Raw genomic sequence first — 11876 nt, forward strand, 5'->3', positions numbered from 1 at the left:
CAAAACGTACAGGAAATATATCTCAACGAAGATGGCGACTAGAACGTGATCTCTCTATCTCTCTCTCTCTCTTCCTCTCTATCTCTTTCTCTCTCTCTCTCTCTCTCTCTCTCTCTCTCTCTCTCTCTCTCTCTCTCTCTCTCTCTCTCTCTCTTTCGAAGTAATAATCGACTTCGATACACTTTCAAGCTCTGGGATCATCGTTATCCTTCCGGAAAGTGATCCAAATAAGATCGATAGTTCAACATAGAAGCAGACGTAGTCGGGAAAGTGATTTCTTCCCGAACGACAGCGTAACTCGAGCGAAACCGAGGTCTCCTTCTCAACTAAACTGCGAACTCCTCTGACCGAAGGCGCAAACAACAAACAGAGCGCATGATCGTTACGCATCGTCGATCCCTACTAGTAGAGAATCGATGAACCGAAGAGATCGGTTGCCAGCGTTATTCTCGAAAATCGACGACAACGCGAAAACAAATGATAAATTGTCACGTATAATTATAGACATTGATATAGCGATTGTTATTTAAATTATTTAATCTTTTTATAATCTGATATTCTTTCCCGTGTTTTAAAACAGAAGAAAAAAGGGAGAGAGAGAGGAAAAGCAAAAAAGAAAGTAAAAATTTTTTAACGCGTATAACTTATGGGATAATTATATTTTATTAATGATAAGTATAATAGTATATAATTAATAATGGATATAACTTATACTTAACTAACATTAACCATCGTATATATACATACATGCATACATACATACATATATATATATATACATATATATATATATATATATATATATATTAAAGTAAAAATTAATTTTCTGACGAAAGAATGAAATAATAATCCAAAAATACATATATATGTAAATATGTGTATGAACACACCTAACTTCAAAACTTATAAAAAATTAAGATCTTTTTCCCGATGAAATAGGGACGTTTCTTGTTATTGTTGTTGGTTGTTATTGATGTTTCGCGTATGCTCTGTATTCTTCGTACATATATATATACCGACGTCACGTTCTCGTCATTCATTATTGAAAATAAAATCTGTCCTGCTATCTATGACGAACGACAGAGATACAATATATGTACATATATATATATGTATATATGTACATGCATATATATATATATATATATATATACACACAGTGCATCGACAATTGGATTGCATCGGTTATTCTTTGTCATCGATTGAGAAAGCCGCTACCAAGCGACATACAACCACTGGAACAAATACGCGGAAGAAGATATATTTATTTTCAGCTATATGCATTCGCACGAAATAAATTAAAAACCATCATCCCATAGCGCGATATTTGCGAATACGTTGTCCGATTGAATACCCCTATCTCTGTAGAAATTAAAAAAACGAAGAAGAAAAAAATAATAAAAAAAAGACAAAATAGAAGAAAGAAAAAAATGGTTGTTGCGAGAGTAGTAATACGGGTTACCATTTCTTTTCCTCTTTCTCTCTCTCTCTCTCTCTCTCTCTCTCTCTCTCTCTCTCTCTCTCTGTCTATGCACTCTACGATAGCCACACTCTCGAACGCATATTGAAACTGCAAATACGCTGATAACGGTAATTAACGTCGCAATATCGATTCGGTTTATTGTCATTACAATCGAGACGTCATATGGTTGTTAAACCCTTTTGATCCTTTCTGCATTATGCTTGTTCTCGAATACCATCATAATGATTAATATCGTATCGCTTCGATATCGTTGCCTCTGAAAAAGAAATATTAAAAAAAAAAAATACAAGAAACAAAAAAAACGAAAAATAAGAAATCAAATCATTCCTTCTATCCTCGATTCGACATAATTAATAATTAACAGTTCGTGACCATTTATACGAATAGAAAATGTATTAACTTGTTAAGCCCCTGTAATTTATGCAACCTCTCATAGCACGCATGTGTAAATACGTTGCCTATCATTAGGGGCACAAAAAATATTTTTACCTACATATAAATGACAATCGTAATCACAATTATACGTTTAATTATGGAGTGTTGCATATGTCCAGGCACGCTTTCTCTAAATTTGCATATATAATTACAGACCAGAAAGAGATTCTAAAATTGAAATTTATTTCATCCTCGGAGTTACGTATCCATATTCTCTCTCACATACACACGTACAAATATATTGACTCAGTCAACTAATTTGATGTCTCCGAATGCACTGCCGTCATCTGCAGCCATGGAATTCACCTATTCGCTCTTGACTCGTAGTCGCTTCCACATCTTCGTTTGCCTCCAAACTCTCCAACAGCTATTATCTAATTCCTACACTATTCTCCTCGAGTATCTGATATTCTCTCTCGTTTAAGAAACTTTGTATAGATCCCACTACAAGAAAATGAATGCTTCGAATATTATCAACGTGATCGATCTAAAGTAATAATATATAACAACTGCTTCGACAGTAATTGTTCATTCTATCAAAATGAAAAAAAAAGAAAAAAATAATAAAGCGATACAATGAAAAAGGGATTAGATCGTTTCCATCCAATATTTCAACGATGATCAGAATTATTGATTAATAAAAATAATTTTTAATTACGACAATGAAGTATCGATAATTCGATTTTCATTCATGTAAAATGAAACAAGACTCATGAAGCTTATTCACTTATCGATGACATTGCGATAAATGTCCGCGAACACGATACGGTTGCCTTAACGGCATTGTAAACTCAACATAAAATGTTCACGATAAAATTGGACGGCTGATAACAACCGGATGGATGGTTACCGTCGGTATTATGAAACACGAACGTGCAACGCTGAGAATTAATGCGATAAAATAGAAACGTTACGACGCTAACGTCCAAAATGTTCTACGTTATCTCTGAACATCTGCAATCTGGATCCACCTATACGAACACTCCCACATACACACACACACACACACACACACATACATACACAAATATGCGTAAATAGAGATATGCATAGATAGAACCAACAACTACCAACCTTCACTTCCAATTTTCTTTCCCTGTACACGACAGCTTCATAATTCATACGAGAGTGGACATTTTTTCGTTTATACGAACGACGTTGAATCTCGACGTTTCTGACAAACAGAGAAATCGAACAGGAGAAGGAACACGAATGGCTCTAGAGTTTACAGTCCAACGATCTCTCTCTTTTTATATTTCTCTCCTCTCTCTCTCTCTCTCTCTCTCTCTCTCTCTCTCTCTTTCTCTTCATTGGTGGTACTTTTTATGCACCTATCTCTATCTCCATCTCTTTTCCTTTCTTCCTTCTCTCTCTCTCTCTCTCTCTCTCTCTCTCTCTCTCTCTCTCTCTCTCTCTCTCTCTTTCTCTGTCTTTCTCTCTCCACATGAACGATCGAGTAATCTACTCCTGTAAGTTCGAACGCGGCACTGATAAAAGTCCTATCGGTGACGCTAAGCGATAGCTACTTTAAGGAGAGTAGCTCGATAGCAGCGAAACCTTTTCGAAATGACTGCGGAAAATCGAACGAAAGAATTCTCATCGTTGTTTTCTAAGATCGAAAAAAATGTTTTTTCTTATCATTTCTTTTTCCTTTTACATAAATATACTTTTAACAATAATTTTCTTTTATCAAAGATACATCGTTGTTTATCATTCAATCATGCTAAAAGCAATGTACTTATGAGTTTAGTTCGGCACGTTAAGCAAATGAATGAAAATCCTTGTAAAGCGAATATGATGGCAATTAATTTGATAATGAAAAGACCAATGTAACACGACACACTCGATACCGACGGGCTCAGTTTTCCTTTCACGAACCATCCGTCCAATATCGATCGACTTTACTACAAAATACGAAGCACCGAACATCGTAAAGATCTAATAAAATATGACAGTTATTAAATGACATAAAATTTCGTCTGTATCACAAATAAAACCGAAATTTCATCGACAAATTCTCAAGCTATGTCGTTTCTTACGATCATGCGAAAAGATTGAATTCTTTTTCTTATTTTCCGTTTTTCGCAAACGTCGAACGTCGAAAAATAAAAGAAAATAAGAATATAAAAAAGAAAGAAAAAGTGAAAAAATTTTTGTAAATTTTCTAATCTGCTGTTTCTTTTCTTTTCCTTTTTTCTCAAAAATGAACTGTTTAATATAAAATTTATAAAAATGAATTGTTTAATAATGAAATGTTTAATATTCATTAACTTACTATAATCGTGTCTTAAAAAAAAAGAAAGAAAAGAAAAAATAAACGGAAAAAGAAAATCATTGTAAATATGATAAAATATAATTTAGAATAATATATCCGTACTAAACCTTATATCTAACATATATTAGAAAAGGTAATAAATTACGCCAGTGGCTAACTATTCTCTACACTACATTATACCATAACTTATACTTAGTAAACATTAACTCCTGGATATAAAGTAACTATTAATTTTGTAGCGAAAATATAAAATATGAATGAAAAGAGTACAGATATATGAGTGCATTACATCCAAGTGTTATTATAATGCATAATGCACAACATTGTAAAGGTTTAACGAGCACGGTGAAAAAACGAAGGGAGAAAGGAAAAAGGAAAAAGAAAAAGGAGAAAAGATATATGGAGAAAGAAAAAACAGAAAAACAAGAAATATTTAAAAAGCAAATATGAAGTTTCGTGTGAAACCAAAAATGATAATTGAAATATTTAAAGGAGACCGAAGAAAATTGTCGAAAAGTTAACGTCCCTTCACTTTCATCGCATCTTCTATATTTGTTATCTCGTTTCGAAACGCTTATACCTCGTACTGTAAAATGCAAAAGGAGAAAGGATAAATGAAGATTAAGGAGGAAGAAGAGTTTTGTTGTGCCACGTGCACGGCAAAACGTCGTTGATGCTCAAGTGTAGTATTTATATGCAGAAAAGAGATATTTGTATCCGGACACCGGATGCAATTTGGAGATGTTAAATTCAGTAACAGGGACTTCCTGCAGCTTCACGCACTAATATTCTAACCGATATGCGACACACTACGTACATATAAATATACACATGCAAATATTCATAAAACGGGCATACTTATAGATTAATATATACATAGTATAGGTGTATATATATAATGTGTGTGTGTGTATATATATATATGTGTGTATATTTGTGAATGTACAAAAGTTGACAATAAAGTAACTTTTATTTTTGTTAAGCGTTAACCTCGTCCATAGTACATCCGAAAAAATTCCAATAATTTTTGTTTACTTCCAAAAAAAAGAAAAAAAAACAAAAGGAAAAAGAATAAAAGTGAACTACCGATCCAAAAAGCAACATATATATTTTTTTCAATTTTCTTCCTTTCCATTTTCCATTAAATTAATTAGAGGAAATCCGAAACTTCTCGTTTCAAATAAATAAAACAAAAGAAAGATCAAAGTTTCCTCTTCGCAAAATAATGAACGAACAATCTATCGAGGATTATTTAAAAATTTATAACAGGAGGATCTATCTTCTTTTTTGTTTTTATTTTGATTGTTATTCTTTTTTTTTTCTTTTTTCTTTTACAGAATGGAAAATATTCGTTTATTCAATTAAATGGGAATTCTGATGAACGAGTCTTTAGTCTTGCAACAAAATAGAACAGAATTATATTCGAGATATAATAATATATATTTATTCGTTGTTTGTTCGCTTGATTGCGTGTTTATTCCATTCCAAAATAACGACACGGAATAAATGAGGAAGGATTTAATTGGAAGATAATTTTATAATTAGATGCACAAAACATATAACCAAAACGTTTCCACCAACGATTAATGTTATCTAGGAACTTTACTATTTTGAAAGTAATTTATTAAAACAATTAAATATTGAAAGAAAGATAGAGATAGAAAGAAACAAACAAACAAACAAACAAACAAAGAGAGAAAGAGACACGGACAGAGATAGAGAGAAAGGGAAGAAGAGAAAGATAGAAATACCAATCGAAAGGTAAATCGAACGCGTTTCTCGGAGTTAAAATAAAGAAATAAAGTAAAAGTACCGAATATCATACAGATGATACTACTATACAGATATACTAACATACGATATATACTCTTAGATATCATGCGAGCACTCTCGTTGTATCGTGATCCTATATTCTAAAGTAACGACCAGCTCGTCTACTGAATAACCATAAGGTACTACGCGTAGAGAGCTAAAAACAGGTCAAAATCGCGATCGAGTTCTTACTTGCACATATATATATATATATATATATATATATATATATATATGTATACATACGTACATGAACATGTATGAATAACCGTGGAATATTAATACATACTAGCAAGGACGAGAAAGAAGGGGAGATAGGAACCTCTCTTAAATTCCAAAATTAGACACGTCGAGTTTAAAATGATCTCTTGCAAGAACTCGTCGCCACGCACTTCCGTTCCATTTTCTTTCGACGTCCAATATTAATGGAAAGACAGATAAGATGTAGAACGTGTAAAACGTATAGAACGTGTAGACCAAACGTGACGTCAAACTTGATGCCAAACGAATGACTTCCCACCTTCTCTCCTCCCCTTCTATCCCTTCCTTTCTCGACATTACGATATATTAGATAGTAGTATATCGTTACTAAAGTATCTAAGTATCTCTGGTAACTGTATTATCATCTGGATTATCTATAGATAATTTTCACAATTTTCGTTCAAACGTATCGTTCGTCGCAAATTTAAAAATAGATGATATCGTTAGAGTCATTGGTATTTTTTCACAGATATACATACGTACTTTCGTACACGTGTGCTTATAACATATACGTTGAATTCGCGAAGATTGATCGGACACGCGATCGAGAAAATATGCCTTACGACAATGAAATAATGTAAACATCCGTAGCAGTATGCCCCACTCGTTAATGCGTTCTATTTTCTCGATTGTTAATCACCGGAAAGAGATATTATATCTTCTGCTCGTAACTCAAAAGAAACTCTCAACGTTCTTCTTCTCCTCCTTTGAAAAAGAAATTACGAGTTAGAAGAATGAAAAAAAATCGTCGGTCGTCGTATCGGGGAACGATAAGAGAGAGGAGGGGAAGGGTAGAGGGAAAAATAAACATAAAAAAAAAAGAAAAAAAAATACAAAAAAAGGGAACAAGAGGGCAAGGACACGCACAAGCTGCGACGCGACACTACACAGAGGCTACGATAGAAATAATTTATTGCGATCGGCGAGAAAAGGAAAGAAAAAAGTGTGTAACACTAGAGGGTGGTATAACGTAAATACACTTCGAGCGGGTTCACGTGGGAATTTAACACTGGTGTCGCATGCGATCTCATTCCTGGTGTCCTATGGCGAGTATAAAAAGGGCGGAAACCGCGACAGGATTTTGCACAGGACTCAGTGATACCGCGTGATTAATTAAGTGCACGACGATAAGTTGAGTCCGAGAGAGAGAGAAAGAGGGGGTGGAGGGAGAGAGAGAGAGAGAGAGAGAGAAGGGAGTAGTTTAGGTGGTGGTTGTGGTGATGGGGGTTGAATCGAGAAGGGGACAAGAGAAGAGTCCCACGCTGGTGGAGTACTTCATCGCAATGATAGAATGGACCTGCCGCTTCCAGACACCTGTAATTCAAGATGGTGAACGAGAACAAGCCGAGCCATTCAATCACCTATCCTTCTCTCTCCCTCTCCCTCTCCCTCTCTCTCTCTCTCTCTGTCTCTGTCTCTATCTCTGTTCTGTCTCTGTCTCTTTGTCTATCTCTATCTCTCTACCTCTCTCTCTCTATCTCTCTATCTCTATCTCTCGATCGTTCGATAGTCGATGCACACCGACGAATTTCCAATCGACATTTAATTTTCCCCCGAGACAACGACCAGAACTACCTTTAAATTCCGTAGAAAAGCAGTTTGCGTTCAACTGATTCACTCGCACACGTCTCTCCTTATGTTGGTGTTAAAAGTAGAGAGAGAGAGAGAGAGAGAGAGAGAGAGGGAAAGAGAGAGATGGCAGACAATGTAATCCAATACCTTGGGCAATTCGTCAACGTAGAAAAATAGCACGACCGAGCCTCGCTAATAATTCTTAACGTTCCTTTTCTTACAATATTTCTACACGTTCTATACTTTCACGTTCTTTTCCTTCTTTATTACGCAATTTATTCAACGCCTTTTATGCATAATCTCGCCCGTCTAACAATGACGCATAATCCGTAACGAATGATTGCTTCGAAATAGTATCGCTAGGAAGGTTGTTCGTACAACGACGTAACGTTCTCGAGAATTAACGATTTCATTTTAGCAGTCTGCTAAACGCTCTTCCGACGTGATCGAGTAAAATCAACTGTAACTCTTAGCTTCGACGGGAAAAAGTACGGTACATTAAGTTGAAAAACGTGACTCTCTCGTTTCACGAAGTAATTGTAGATAGAAATTATCTTACGTATATGTTAAATATCCTAACTATCCTACATTATCTAACAATTACGAACAATTACAAAGTGTACGATAAGCATATATTATAACGTTGAACGTAATAGATACACATGCGTATATACATGTAAATAGATATATCACATTATGAATTAACTAACTCCGAATAATCGTATCCGATGATCTGCTTGACAAAGTCGAATAATAAGAATGAAGGTAATGGGAAAAGTGAGAAGACGGAAGAACTCCAAAAGGTAAAAGGTGAGAGAACATGGATGTACGTTTCTAATGCTATGTCCTACTATCTGAGTTGAGTTACCCCTCCCCTTCTCTCTCTCTCTCTCTCTCTCTCTCTCTCTCTCTCTCTCTCTCTCTCAATCTTTCTCTTTTTCTCTCTCAGTATCTAGCACAAACCCGTAAGAATGAAGTGCCACTGGGTGGGACCGGAAACGAATGCAGAATCCGCAAACTGCGCGCTGCCCTAGAATGATGAATGAAACGTAACTCCGGGCAACCGTTAGGGGGTGGTTAGAGGGTGGAGGATGGATTGTGAGAGCAGGACGAAGAGACTGAAGGGGTTGGAAGGGGAATGGCTCTGCTATACCACTGCGAATAGTTCACCGTGTCTGTCCACCATCGTGAAACGAGGTATGCAATTTTCTGTCGCTTTTCAAGCCGGCATACCGGAAGGGACCGCATAAAACGCCGGAACTGTTTGCCACGTTTGCACCTATCTTTGAGTACCTAACACAAACGCACACAGTAACACAACGCAAACGCTTCGAGATAATGAACAAATCTGTCACTCAACCCGGCCCATCGGAATGATCTTTATTTTTTTTTCTTCTTCTTCTTCTTCTTCTTCTATTTCTCCCTCTTTTCGCTCCTATCCATTTCCGCAAAACGTCCGATTCGTTCGGTAAATAAAAAAAATCCTTTTAGCCATCTATCGATCTGTTATATAATATTATTGTATTTTGTATTATTAGAGCATTTCAGCTCGTCACGCCTTATATACAGGCAACTCTCAATACTTCGTTGATAATTACGATCAGGAGTATTAACTGTCGGTAAAAGAATTTTTTTAAGCTCCTTATGGTATGCAACATATTTGAGCATCTTTGTGCGAAGGAATTGCATATTTACAGGAACTTGAAAATTGAAATTTCTTTCTAATGATACATAATATTTTCTAATTTGAATTATCAACGTAATATGTTATAATTCCTATATTCTATCAGGAATAATTGAAAAATCGTGATCTCAAAGTTATTAACAAGATGAAATAATTACGTTATATTTAAAAACGATTCAATGATAAACTTGTAGAAAATGGTGTTCAAAAATATCTATTTCCATGTAGCATTATTGATTATACACGTCACGAACAAAAGAGAGACATAAAGAAAGAAAGAGAGAAAGGGAGAGTAAATAAAGACTGAATAACACACTTAATTTTCCAAAAACTATCACTAGAGAAATAAATTTATACGATCTACCAATAACAAATATTTTTAAAGCAATGGAAAGTTGTATTTGTTTTTATCCTTTCAGTTTCTATGATAGCTTTCAAAGCTGACTTAGATGTATTTCTTTGTATGTTATATTAGAATATCGAAGACGGTACGCAGCTGTCACAATACAAATATTGACGATAAGAAGATACATATGCGAGAATGATAAAATCATAATTTAGTATTCCAAGCCGTTCTCATTCTCGTATTTCGTTACACGAAAAAGCTAAAATATCCTCTGGAAATATTAAAGAAAAGAAAAAAGAAATGAAAAAGAAAAGAAAAAGAGCAAAAGGAGAGAGAGAGAGAGAGAGAGAGAATTGACTGAGAAGAAAGGAGAGAAAATATATCAATGTCTTTATGGATTACTATAAGAGAGAACTATTTTCGAAAGTAAACAATGATATGACGTATAACAAACTAAATACAAGATCTACAAATGGAAATAATGATGTCATATGAACTGTAATGTAAAAGAGAGAGAGAGAGAGAGAGAGAGAGAGAGAGAGAGAGAGAGAGAGAGAGAGAGAGAGAGAGAGGAGAGAAATAAAGTTAAAACTAACGTTGATAACAAATTTTGCGAATGATTTTATGAAATCCGTGGCGTCGTTGATTATTCGTCATGTAAGAATAAAACCATGTAATATCTTCGATAAACGCAAAAGAAAATAATGTTTTTCGGCGTAATACCGTATTTACATAAAATGAGGCACGAGAACGCAAACGTAAATACGAGAGAAGTACGATTATAATATATATAGAAAGAAATGAACGGGACAATAAACGATGAGCGCGAACAAGTGTTTTTATGTACTATAATCTCCCTTCATCCTTAATACCGAGCACCGTTCATAACCCCTTTCTTCCACCCTACCGCTCCACCGGTATCCCACAACCACGCCAACCATGTTTAACAAACGCGCTACACATAGTATTACAAACTGACGCTTTCGCGAAAAGTTTCAAAGATGTTACCTTTGTCGTGTTCTCTCTCTCTCTCTCTCTCTCTCTCTCTCTCTCTGTGTTTGTGTGTGTAGATAGGTATTACACACACGCACATAGCATGTACACATAAACACAAAATGAAATTCATACTGTCTTCCCGGACGAATATCCGCATTTTCATTTTCCGCATAATTACATCTCGACTGTGTCAACACGTTCGGTTAGCACTATACGATGATTTTTCGCTTAAACGACGATTTTCAGAGCCATCGAAATTTAGATCGCAGATCAAAGAGGAAAAGATAAGTAAAGAAAAATAGAATTGTACTCTTATAAGTGTCTATCTTCGACGCGCGTTTGTATCTTCGTATCTTCGTTAATTATTTCTTTTATTTATTATGTCTTATTTTTAATATTCTGTAGTGAATTTAAAAAAATAGATTACAAAGTATATAAATTTTTGCTGAATAAAAATAAACGTAATGTTCAGAAAGACTGATATTATTGGGATACAATTTGATTTTATGAGTATAAATAATCGAATGATTTTTCAAGGGAATGTACAATTTATCGACTGTCGATTAATGTAAGTAATGCATATTTAAAAAAGTATTTACTTAATTTAGATGTTACCGACAGAACAATGAAATATTCCACGATGAGTCAAATATTACTCTTTGAATAACTCGCAAAGCTAACCTTCATCAGATAATGTAGAATACTGTAATTATCGACCTTCTTAGTTTAACATTTTCTATACATACATATAATAAACAATATAACAAAATAAAAACGATATAATCAATAATGAAATTAATAAGAATATAATTACGGGAACATTAGAATATAATTTATTAATTGTTTATAATATTTTATTGAGCACACAATATTATAAATAATATAATAAATGTTAACAATAATATGGATTATGCGATTTCTATTAATAAATAATTTTTAAATAAATCATATTTATGCTATACACGTAAACATGTGAATTACGTTATAAACTTTAAACATTAACTAACAATGA

The sequence above is a fragment of the Vespula vulgaris genome, chromosome 3 (genome assembly GCF_905475345.1).
Source record: "Vespula vulgaris chromosome 3, iyVesVulg1.1, whole genome shotgun sequence".
Taxonomy (NCBI): domain Eukaryota; kingdom Metazoa; phylum Arthropoda; class Insecta; order Hymenoptera; family Vespidae; genus Vespula; species Vespula vulgaris.